Raw genomic sequence first — 13,052 nt, forward strand, 5'->3', positions numbered from 1 at the left:
TTTGAACAAAGTAGGTAATTTGAGAAAAGGAATCAACTACAGGAAGGGACCTTTGTTTCCGGTCCAGTGGAAGGGAGCTTTGTGGTTCAGGTGGTGAGTGGAGTTGGAAACTTAGATGACCCTCCAGGAAGGTGGGGCTCTGATATAGTGGCACGGAGGGAAAGCACTGGTCACTATGGAGGGTTGAGGAAGGGGCAGATCCTCCTGATCCAGGGGCAGGTGAAGGCAGGGAGCAGTAAGGGACATGCCTGCGGTCAGAATTGGATTCCTGTGGAGTTCCAAGCATCTGAGCCAAGCTGCCTCCTGGTTTTGCAAAGCATGGATATTAATAAGGGTGATTAGTAATCATGACGTGTGAATAATAAGGCGATGGTTAATTGTCCTGGTTATGATGAACAGCAGTCATGGGAGAGGGTGGGGGAGTTGGGAACCCAACACACACACACACACACACACACTCACACTCGCGCGCACGCGCGAAGTGTTCTTGGCTGCTGCTTATGACACTGCAAAACTAGCAAGCTAGAAGACGATTGGTATTTTTTTTTAACAAAAAACTAATAAGGCAGCATTTTCTTCTTCTTTTTTTAAAAAGGTAGAATTGTGGTTTGTGGATGCAGATCAGCAATAGAGCACTTGCTTTATTTAGGATTTGCAAGGCTGAGTTTGATCCCAGCTCTGAAAAAAAAAAAAAGAAAATATTCGGGACTGATGGTGAATGCCTGTGGTCTTAAGCAACTGGGGAGAATAAGGCCGAAGGATGGCAAGTTTGAGGTGAGTCTGGGCAACTTAGACTCTATCTCAAAAAAATAAAATAAAATAAAATAAAATAAAATAAAATAAAATAAAAAGGACTGGAGAGGTAGCTCAGTGGTAGAGTACCCCTGGGTTCAATTCCTAGTACTGCAAAATCAAACAAACAAAAATGCCCCAGAATTTTAGAATTCATTTCTAATTTCTTCTTATACACATGAAAGAACATATGTTCATAGGAAAAAAAATTGGAAAATGGAAATATATAGGAAAACAAAACCCACTATAAACATCCAAGTGTCCTGGGGAGATAGCTCCGTTGGTAGAGTGCTTGCCTGTCAAGCACAAGGCCCTGGGTTCAATCCCCAGCACCACAACAAAACAAAACAAAACAAAACAAAAAAAATCCAAGTGTAGATCCTTCTAGTTTTCTGTGCAAATGTAAAAATATACACAAACTCTACTTCAAGTAAGACATGATTAGTATTGTATTTTGTAGATATCTGATAATTTGTTCTTTGACTTTTTTTTAAACTTACAAATGTGTTATGTGCACTTCCCATTGTAGTAAATGGGTTTTGAAAATATGAATTTTTTTTTTTTTTCAATGCCGAGACCTTGCACATGCTAGGCAAGTGCTCTACCACTGAGTACATCCCCAGCCCCTGAAAATATGATTTTTTAATGACAGGAACATTCCTTGGGGCAGTGGGGAGTCTGTTAAGAAGAAGTCTGTCCATTCATGCCTTCCCCAGTTGGAGAGGCTGGGTGTCTTCAGGAAGGGGATGGTGGGATGGGGTGGGACTGAGGGGATTGGGAATCAGGAAGCAGGACAAAGTGGGGCAGGATTGAGTCAGAGTCAGAGCTTGCTGCTGGAGGAAAGCATCTTCTGAAAACAGATATTTTGTTCCTCGTGTGTGGTTGAGGGTCGACAGCAGACAGATTCTCCTCTGGACTCAACTAGGCCCAATGCCAGTGTCAGTACGTGGTCCTGGAGACATCCCTGAGCCTGTTTCCTCCTCCGCAGGTAGAAGACACAGCCTCTTCCCCTCGCTACCTTCTGGAGGGCTGCCATCAAGGACTGCTACAGCCTACGTAGGAAGTGGAAAAATACTGACTCCCAGTCTCCTGTTCAGTGGGTTGCAGGAGAGGAGCCAAGAGACCCAGTTTTTCCCGTTGACCACCTGTGTGACCCAAGGGAAGTCCTGTCCTCTTATTGATCTTTACTTTCCTTGTGTGTCAGTTGCAGAGCTGCACTCAGCAATTGCAAAGCATCCGTAGAGCTTCCAGTTCTGAACTCCTCTGATAGGCCAAGCGGTGCCCAGTTAGGCTCCTTCAGGACACCCAGCTAGCGCAGGGGTGCAACGGGAGGGGATCAATAGCGCTGCTGCTTCCCGAGCTACGTTCTTAAAAGGTTACAAGTGGAGCACAAACCCTCTGTTCCAAAGTTGGGTCACTCTGGTGAGAACATCTGAATGGACAGAGATGAGAGATGGAGTGTTATTTCATCCTGCCTAGAAACATGAAAGAAATCGCACAACAGGGAATGCTGGCTTTACCCCAAGGGCTTTCCCACCAGAACCAGGAAGCCCCAGCCTGCCTTGGACTGGCCTCTACTTCTGCATTGGTCTGCACCCACAACATCCCAGTGGGAGGTGGGGTACCTGGGATATCCGCACTTGCAAACCTGTCACTTTATTGGTATTCTCATGCCTGTTTTATTCATTCATTTATTCATCCCCTCACTAAGTGAGAATTATCCATTATCTGCTTCATGACGAGCAGTCCTACCTTCCAGCTCTGTGACCATGAGCAAGGTGCTTCATCTTTCTGTCCTCAAGGTCCTCATCTGTAAATTGGGGCTACTATAATGAAGCCGATTGCCTAGTATTAATGTGAGGAATAAAATGAAAGAGTAAACGTAGAGCGCTTCGAACAATTTCTGGAACATAGTACGTGCTCAATAACCATTAGCTATCTCATCATCATTCCACCTAAGTCTCCAGTCCTGTGCCAAGCGCTGTGGATGAAGAGATGACTCAGACACAGCCCCTGCTCTCAGGTTGTGCAAAATCAGCTGCAATCAGCCCTCAGGACCGGGCAGTGGGCTCCGGAGCACAAAGAAGAGAATGCCTCCCTTCTGTGGGAGCGGGTTTTCAGGGGCGTTCCCTCCACCCCAAGCCTGCTCCCAGTGGCAGCTCCCCCAAGATATGTCCCTTCCCCAGACCAGGTCCAGCGTGCAGCTTTGTCCAGTCCTTAAAAAGCCAGGCCAGCCCCTCCCCCTCCTCTGCCATCACGGCTGCAGCAGCACGCAGGCTGCTTGGAGAGGTGACAAAAAATTAAAATTAAAGCTAAATTAAAAAGAAGATTCCCATTTCCTCTCCCCATCACACTTTCCACCTTAATTTTATCGCATCTTCCTTCTCGTTTTATTGACTTTTAGAAGCATTGCCACAAGATTTAGTGTGGAGCAGGAGGGGAGGCAATAAATGTGCTCCTCTTGTCTCCAATTAATTCTGCTGGGATGGGGCAGGTGGAGAAGAGGGTGGGGGCTCTCCCTGGGTGTGAATCCCTAGGAGGAGGGATGCTCCAAGACTGCACAGGTGGTGAAGATATCCCCAAGGTGGGGGTGATGGTGGTTTTTGGTTTTTGTCCCCACCCTGGACCAGTTTCCCGGTGATGGAGAGAGAGAGAAGCAGTCTCAATCACTAATCAGGCGAGAAAACAGAAAGCAGAATTTTCGCTCTCCCTAGTCTAGCTGTAGAAACAACTCCCGCACTTTCCCTTCCCCCAACTCCACCCCTATTTCCTGGGATGAAGTTTCGCCACCCACCAAACAGATCTTTATTTAATTTTATTTTATTTCATGCTCTGTCGGTGCAAGGCATTTTCCCTTCTCCCCACCCCCTCCTTTCGTCCTCTATTTACTTTTTTTTTTGCTGCCCCCCCATCTCTAATATCATTTTCACCCACCCACAGCGACGCTGCGTGTTTGTAATTTTCTTCTGACCCTAATGGCTTCGGTTTCCCCTTAGTATTTAAGCGGAACAAGACAGAGAGGTAAGTGGCAAATAAACAGCGGTTCCTATTTATGCTGCCAATTTCGGTTGATGGTGGAGAGGCTGCCTTGAAATTAACTCTGCTTCTGTCTGATGCAGAGGAATGTTTGCCAGACTCCTGAGCAGGCAGCTCCCCACCGGCCTGTTATTTGCCCAGGTCTCCCAGGAGGAGTGGGTGGGGGGTGGGTGTGGAGAGCTGGCTGTTTTGTTTTAGTTTAGTTTTTTTTTTTTTTTTTTAACAGGCCCCTCCTCTCTTCTTGCTTTTCTTCTCTATCTACCAGGGGTTCTCCAAGTGTGGTCCCCCGCGACCTGCAGCATCACCATCACCAGGGAACTAGTTAGAAATTTAAATTTTCCATTCACCTAGACCTACTGAATCAGAAACTCTGGGCACAGGATTCACAAATATGTGTTTTAAAAAAACAAACAAACTTATTGAGGAATAATTTACTATAAACCACACCTGTTTAAAGTCTTCTATTCAATGACTCTTAGTGAATGTTACAAGTTCTCCAACCATTACCACAACCCAGTTGCAGAACATTTCTATCACCCCAATAAAATCCCTGCAGTCTGTTTACAGTTATCTCCTCCCAATCCCTAGCCCTAGGCACCCAACTAGGAATCTATTTTCTGTCTCTCTAGATTTGTCTTTTCTGGATGATCTTTTGAGTCTAGCTTCTTTTATTTAGCATAATGTCTTGTTTTATTTTGTTAACAACTTTACTGAGATATAACACACACACCATACAATTCACCCATTAAAAATGTACACCTCAATAGCTTTCAGAATATTTACAGAGTTGTGCAATCATCATCACAATCAATTTTAGAACAATTTCATTATCTCAAAAAGAGACCTATACCCCTTAGCTGGTATCTCTAACTTCCCCTATGTCTTACCCTAGGCAATCACCCATTACCTTCTGTCCCTAGAAACTTGCCAATTCTGGCCATTTCATATAAATGAAGTCATACAGCATGCGATCTTTTGTGACTCACTTCTAGCATATTTTCAAGGTTCATTTGTAACACTGAAATAATGTCTCAGTAATTGGGTACTTTGTATTGCTGAATAGTATTCCACAGTATGGATTTACCACCTTTTGTTTATACATTCACCATCTGGACATTTGGGTTGTTTATACTTTTTGGCTATGATGAATAAAGCTGCTATGAAGACTGTGTTCAAGTCTTAGCATGAACATAAAAAATCCATATATTAATCTGATTATGCTAAGCTTGAGAGTTACTGCTCTATGCCTCTTCCTCCCCCCCACCTTTTTTTTTTTTTTTTTTTGGTACTAGGCATGGAAGGCAGGGGCGGTCCATCACTGAGTTGCATCCCCAGCCCTTTTTATTTTTTATTTTAGGTCTTGCTAAGTTGCACAGGATGACCTCATACTTCTGATCCTCCTGCCTCAGCCTCCTGAGTCACTGTGGGATTGCAGGTGTGCACACAGTGACTCCCATCTCCCTTCTGAATCTTTCCTTCATTCTCCCATCTTCTCAAATCAAGTCCCTTCCATCCAGTCCCTTCCTTCGTTTCTCCTTTGAGCACACATTGCTGCAGCACTTACTGAGAGTGCCAGGTGCAGATCAGGTGGGGACACAGGGCAGGAGGACAGAATCCTGGTGCTTCCCATTCACTTTCATCTTCCAGATAGGCCTGCCTCTCACTCCCACCTGTCACTCAGTGAAAACACCTCTGAGAATACTTCTACTGGGCCCCAGGTGCTGTGGGAATCCACCCCTTTAACAGTCCCCAGGTAAAGCCAGCAGACCTGCAGGCTCAGTGGCTTTGGTCTCACACATCTTGTTCTAAACCATTTGTTGGAGGGATTCCACGCGGTTCCTTGAACTCTGGGTGCTTCCTTTTCTCAGTTGGTAAAGTGGGTGAGATAGAGCTGACCTTCAGGAGAGCCTGGAGCCAACATTTTGCTCCCCTATTACTGCTCCCTACCCTCTAGCCCGTCCCTTTTTTCACTAAAGTGACTCCCTCTGTTGACTTGACGTCCCTCCTGCCTCTGCAGTCCACCTTGTCACCTGCCCCTCTCTTGTCCAGGCCTTCCTTCCCTCCCTGAAATCCACCGCCATTTCCTCCCCTCCTCTCCGCGTTCAGCACCGCCGTGATTGGGGCCTGCGCCACAGAGCGCTCCTCGTTCTCCTTCCCACCTTCCAGGAGCCCAGCCCGGCCTGGGGCGCCTTAGGCCGTGGGCTATGCACACAAATCTCTGAAACTGCAAGGTCTTTTGGAGACACCTGGTCCAATGGGGCCCGGTGCAGGGCTGACCCATGCAGACCGCTCGCAGCCTGGGGTGAGAGCCTGTATGAACCTCTGCTGGTGTTTCAGGAGCCTCAGCTGTGTGCCCAAACCTCCTCCCCAAAAGCGACAGTGCCGGGCTCTCTCCGCCTAGTGTGAAGATAGCCTGCGTTCAGCCTGCCAGACACGGTGTCCCTGGGGATGCTGAGCAGTACAGCTCGGTTTCCATCAGCGCCCTGGTTCTCCTCCGTCCCTCTCCCTCTGGTGGGGTCGCCAAGATCGCTCCTTCCCCAGCCCCGCCTCCCCTCTCCCCTCCGGGCGACAGGGGTAGCGCTCTGCGCTCGCCGCCCGCCCGGTGTTAAAGCTCCTCATTAGCGTGTTTGTTTTTATTGGACGCACAATAACAGTAATGGGCGCGGGGTGCGCTAATTACAGCTATGAATATTCATACGCGGGGGCGCTCTCCGCGGGAGCACGCGCGGGGGAGGCGCGCGCGGGACTGGGAGCTGGTGGGGACAGAGCTGGCTTCCGAGCGAGGACGGAGCAGGGTGTCCCGGATCGCTGCTCCTACCCGCATTCTGCGGTACCTGGAGCCCACGCACCAACACCAGCTACAAACTTCCCTCCCCGCTGTTCCTTTCTTTTTCTTTTCTTTTCCTTCCTTTCCACTCGGCTGCTCCGCCAAGCATCTGGTGCGTGATTTGGAATCTAGCGACCCAGTGGCGCCGCGGCGCAGTGCGACCGCCGTACCATTTTCCGCTCCACCTCGAGCTTACCGACTGCCTCCAGCTTGCTCTCAGTCTCTGTCTTGGCGATCTTTGTCCCTTTTTCTTTGTCTCCCCACCCACCGCTCTCCGCCGCGGGAATTTCATGTTACACAAACTCCTGGCGGGGACAACGGGGTTGGGTGCCCGTAAAGGGGAGCGTGTGCCTTGTGAATTAAGAGATTTAGTCACTTGTGGAATGACTTTATTTTATAGCGACTTCCTCCCCGACTGAGTGATGTTGCATGCATTGGTTGTATTTATAACTTAATAGCTTTTCTCAATTTTATTATACTTTTTATGATACTTGTGGCTTTATGGGACTTCATAATTTTTCTCAGATTCATTAAATTCAGCTGAGGGTGGAGCTAATGACAGGAGCAGGTACCGCATTCCAGGATGTTGAGGTGAGCAGATGGGGGCTACCTTCCCCGAACTCTGCGCAGGCAGGCATTAGGCCTTTCTCTAGTGGTGGGGTGATCATGGCTTAGTTTTCTCATCTGGGCCATGGAATTCCAGAGATCCTGCCTGAGAGATTCCTGTTTCCCAGATGAAGACTGATCCAGTCATCCCTCATCCCAGCTCCCCGCATTGGACATGGACTGAGTCTGATCTAGGCTTGTCCTGAACTCCCCCCCTGCCTTCCTCTCTTTCTTTCCAACACCAATTCCTAGAATCAGAAACACCTCCAGATTTCCTAGTCCAACCTCCTCACTTTACAGATGGGGAAACTGAGACTCAGAGACACCCTTGGAGAATCTAGGACAGGCAGATTCAATTCTCTTTGCCTCTGGTCCAGGCCTCTTTTCAAACTTTCTGTTGACTCCCCGCAATTAACTTCCTATTCATTAGCTTGGGGCACATAGCAAGAATCTGTCTCAAAAAAGGAGGCGAAAAAGGAGGAGGAGGAGGAGAAGAAACTCCAAACAGTTGCAAAAGTATCTGGCTGACATTCCACAGGTTAACAGTTTTATCTCACAAAAGACAATGCATGTAATTGTGCTGCTCACAAAGTCACTTCCAGGCTTCGAACAATGACAACCGTATGATATTCTCCTCGAGAGCAGGCCTTCTGTCCCAGTTGCATTCTCTGCTGCAGTGCTGCATCTGCAGTGGTACTGGGGTGCAGTAGGGACTCCTTGGTTTTTGCTGCTTCTGTGAGAGTCGATGGAGCACTGCAGGTAGTGGGGTCCTCAGAGTCCAGCTGCAACTTGGAGGGGAAATCCCTTCTTCAGCCCTGTTGGGGTGTTAGCAAATCTCTTTTGTATATCATGACAAAAGGATAAATTGGGCCTTCGGTGGTTGTGAAGTCAGAGTGCTGTGGTCAGCCTGCTGTCCCCCTTTCCTTGTCCCATGCCACCTTGGTGTGCCAGGCTAACTCTCTCGCCAGCCCTTTTTAGGACTTGCCTCCTCAGGAAAACTTCCTGGGCTAACCTTGCCCACTCTGTAACCCCCTGGTCCTGTGGGTAAGTCTCAATCAGAGTTCAGTTCCAGGGCCTTTGGGCTCTGGACCTTGGTGGGGAGGGCCCTGGAATTCTTGCAAGGGGGTCTTCTGACCCTGAGGTGTGTCTAACTACTTGGAGACTAACAGAGACTGCCTTGCTGATGTCTGTATTTTTTGTGTCCCCCCTTCCCCAGACTATGATAATGAGTAAAATTAAAATTCCTTTAAAAGTGTTTCTGAGCAGGGCTAGTGGTTGGTGTATACCTGTAATTCCAGTGACTTTGGAGGAAGAGGCAGGAGGATCACAAGTTTGAGGCCCTGGTATTGTGGTAATGGTGCGGCATGGGAGCAGGGCTCAGAAAGCACATTGTCTCTGTGATCAGCTGGCAGGAGGAAGCTCTTGAAGGTGGTAGTTGGGAGTGTTCTATCTGTTAGAGCATCATCTTGAACCAAACCACAGACTCTTTAAGTCTCGGTTTCCTCACCTGAAAATGGATGAAATAAAACCAGCTCCCTAAAGTGGGTGATGATGACCTGAAAAAAACTTATAAATTATGAAGTGCCAGATCAGTTATCACAGGCCTTTTACAAGTCTGTTGGGTAAAACATGAGACATACACCACCCACCCACCCACCCCCAACAAATAAGGTGACCCTTTGGCTCCTACCTTGCTCTGTTCCCTGGCCTTAGAGAGGGCTGTGCCCAAGCTCACTGAGCTCCAAGCCTCCATTACCGACCTCAAACACAGATGCATTTGTAATTTTTATTGTTATATCTTTTAATTTTATTTTGCTCTCCCCGCTGTCTTGAGCAGGGGAGATAGGGAGCTGGTATTTATGGCTGCTCCCGCGACCTACCTCTTGGAATGTATGTATCAGTTAATTTAATCTCCCCTGGTTTTATTTAACTGTTTTCCCTGATTCACTCTCTTCACTTCATCTGCAACCCTCCTTCCTCCCCTGCTCCCCATCCTGGTCCCCTCCCCTCTGGTCCCAACCTCTTCCTCCTGCCTCTCCCTTCTTGGTTGCCCACTCCTGCCTAGCCTCTGCCCTGGGCCTTTCCCAGTCCTGGGTTCTGGGAGGATGAAGCTGCCTGTTGTATGGCTGCTACAGTATTTTCCTGCCTTCGCTCTCTCTGCCCTGTTGCCTGATTGACATTTACAAATTACCCAGCTGAAAGTGTTCAATCCCTGACCCGCCTGTTTCTGTTCAGCAATGAGTGAGATTTGCAAGCATTTTGTCATATAATTACTGCAAATCCCTTGAAAATTTCCACAACAAGGCCAGATGAATGGTAATTTGGGGGCCTCCAGCCCCCAGTCGCCTTGCCAGATGAAATCTGAGGCCAGAAATGCAAACCAGCCCCCAAGTCCTTCGTCTTTATTTATTTATTTGCGGGGGGCGGGGGGGGGGGGGGTGTTGCATGCCAGGAGGGCTCATTGGTCGGTTTGTCTATTTCCCCTTGAGATTTCTGGGAAAAGACTTGAACAGTGTAGACACACGCCTCTCCACCCCCTCCTCGTGTGCATGCTGTAAAATATTTGGATTGGGAGATTTATTTGCTTTACACGAGTGTATTTGTGCTGATTTTATTGTATTGACTGGGCGCATTTTTTCTGCGTTCTACTACAGTTTTATTGTGTGCCAGTCATGGGCATACATCACCCACATTGTTTTCTGCAAAAATTACGCCCCGTTTCACTGTGTCTTGATAGGACTCACTGCATTAGTACCTAAGTGCAGAGATGTGCCGCTGCTGCCCACCTGTCTGGGGACACCCATCCGGGTAGCACCAAGCACTCTGGGCTGCAGACATGGGTACCTGGGTTTCTGAGGCTGCTCGTGTGGCCCCTACTGTCTGGCATATCTGGCTTATAGACATGATGGAGCTGTTGATTGGAGTTGGCCATGGGGTAAAGGTCAGTGCTGGTGGGGCTGAGGGTGATGGGGGCCACATCCGAGCAGTCGGCTGAAGGAAGGATGGTGCCCCTAAAGAGAGGGACCCTGCTATGTGTCTGCTTCCTGCCAGCATTTACAGAAGTTCCTACCCACAATCTAGATTCATCCCTAGAGGAGCTCATGGGCCTTTCAGGGTCTCTCCTGGGAACTGATGGGCAGGATGGGCCCAGGAATTCCATTCTTAGCATGGGGAGAGATTTGGCTGGTATCTTATGACCTGGTTGTTCTCCTTTTCACAGATGGGGAACTAGTGGAATGGAGAGACTTGGTCACCTACCCTGGGTCACAGAGCTAGTGCTTGGAGCCCATGTCTGCCTGATGCTGGAGTCTTCCCTCAGGAAGAAGGGAGAAAGGAGACATGTGCTGGGAATGGGGATTTAAGGCACAAGAGTTTAAAGCTGGAAAAGGTCATAGAAAACATCTAATGCTTTGCCCTGTAAGATGGGGAAACTGAGACCCTGAGGGGTCAGTAACTTGCCCAAAGCCATGCAGACTGTTGATGGTCAGGTGGAGTAGACTTCTTTTCTTTCTTTTCCAGGGTTCTGGGCACTCTTTGACCTGCCTGGTCACTCCGTGTCATGTTTCTGTGCATGTGTGTGAGTGGGAGGGGTGAGTGTGTTCATGTCAGGTGGAGTAGATTGTAGGAGTGTGTGGTGGCCTTATTTGGGGGGTGAAATAGGTTATCTGAGGTAGGCCCGTTGGACTTGGTCAGTGGTCCCTTATTCCAGTTCCCTTGCCTGGTGGTTCCCAAAGCTGCCACCACTGTGACAATGTTTTGAGTATGTGTGTGCAGGTGGGGCTCACAGATAGATTTGGGCTTGACCTGTTCTCAGGACTTCCAAAGTCACCTGCCCATTTGTACCCATTTACCAAGTATGTGGGAAACACAGTGGATTGATTTCAACATCTTGGGTTCTCCATACCAATTTTTTTGTGTTGTGTGCGTGTGGTGCTGAGGACTTGAACCCAGGGCCTTGCTCATGCTAGGCAAGCACTCTACCTTTGAGCTACATCCCCAGCCCTTTCTTAAAATTTTATTTTGAGACACAATCTTTCCAAATTGATAAGGCTGGCCTCCAACTTGCAATTCTCCTGCCTCAGCCTCCCTCCCAAGTGGCTGAGATTACAGGCAGGCGCCACCACGCCCGTCTCTCAATACCACTTTTTAAAAAGAGACCAAACCCTATATAATTAAATTAAAAGAAAATGTGTCTTATAATAAATTGTAATTCCTCATGATGAAGTCCCATTTTTGAGGTGAGGTTGCAAAATCATATCTAGAAATGTTTTCCTTTGGGTATTAACAATCTCTTCCAGGTAATTCTCTCATTGGATCAGGAGATTTTAAGAGAAGGAGTTGGGGAGGTCTTGCCTCCTGCCTCAGTTGCACCATCTCCAGGGGGATGCTCTGGGAGGAAGCTGGTGGTGGCAGAGGTTGAGCATGTTTGAGGGTGGGGTCTGCCCCGGCCTGGCTGCCTCCTGGGGACAGACCTGGGAGATTCTGTGACAGGGACCCCTGCAGACATGGCCAGGGAGGCCTTTTCTTCTTAACTGACCCTATAATAGTGGTAACACCCTGCCCTTCTGCACACGTGCCCATACGTGACCCAGCCCACGTACGCGGACCTGCTCACGCCCCCAAACATCACAAACACATAGGCTGACAAAGTGCCACATTCAGACATCAACTTGCTTGGGTGTACAAATGTGTGCAGGTACACAGTGGCGCTGCTCACACCCATGGTGCTGCAGACTGCTTTCATATATGTCTGGATAATTTTCCCCTCAAGTTGAAGTCGGCCTGTGGCTTCAGAGTCAAGAGACCAGGTCCTAGCCTTCTCCTCCCAGCTGTGACTGTGACCAAGGCAATGCCTTTCCCTAGCCAGGCTCCAGCTCTCTGTGCTTCCTGCTTTCTCAAGGAGTCTCAGAAGGAGGCACAAGGGGGTCTCCCTCCTTCCTGACGTCTGGCCTCTCTTTTGTCTCTCGGCTCTCAAGGTGCCCACACTTTCTCTGACCTCTTTCAGTCCCAGAGACCTTTGTTCACAATGCCAAGTGCCCCGTCACATTCCTGGGAGAAGACAGTGCAGACCACAAACATGGGAAGGTAGGTAGCCGCTGAACAGGCCAAAGCTCTTCCCTCTTCTCCACAGTGGCCTAGGGCCTGATTAGATAAGCCAGAAATTTGGGCCTGTCTGGGAAGCTGTAGAGGGTCTCCTGTGTGTCTCTGAATCCTGAATGCCCCATCCCTTCACACCTCCAGCCAACCTAAAGCAGTCACGGAGGGGCTGCCCCAGGAAGAAGCAGGAAGGAGAACAGAGTCTGGGAGGAGTTGGGGTCTCCAGGGAATGCTGGGTTCTTAACCCTAAGATCCTCTGTGCCTCCTTTCAGTGAAGCTCTTGACTCAGTTTTCCTGACAAGGCAGAAATGGAAGTGTAAAACTAAGTCTCCAGCCCCGATTGTTTTGGTGTCCTAGATGGATTTCCAAAGCTTCTCATTCCTCACTTCTCCTAAAATTAACACCCTCAATGGTGGGGGGGCAGGGTGGTAACCAGGGACAACCCTCCCCACTGCGCCTCATCCTGAGTTAATGCGGCTGAAGAGCTCTCCAGGGCCCAGCCTCACCCACGCAATTATCCCTGGAGGTAATGGGCTTGGAGAGCTCGGTGGGGGTTGGATGGGCTGGGCACCGGGGGTTGCGGGGAGCTGGGAGCCAGGGATTTTTGAGGCTGGGGGAGGAGAGGCAGTGCGCACTCTGTGGGGCGCAGGCAGGGACAGGACATGGGTGCTGGACAGGCTTGGGTCTCAGCTGC

This window comes from Sciurus carolinensis, chromosome 3 (assembly GCF_902686445.1).
Source record: "Sciurus carolinensis chromosome 3, mSciCar1.2, whole genome shotgun sequence".
NCBI lineage: Eukaryota > Metazoa > Chordata > Mammalia > Rodentia > Sciuridae > Sciurus > Sciurus carolinensis.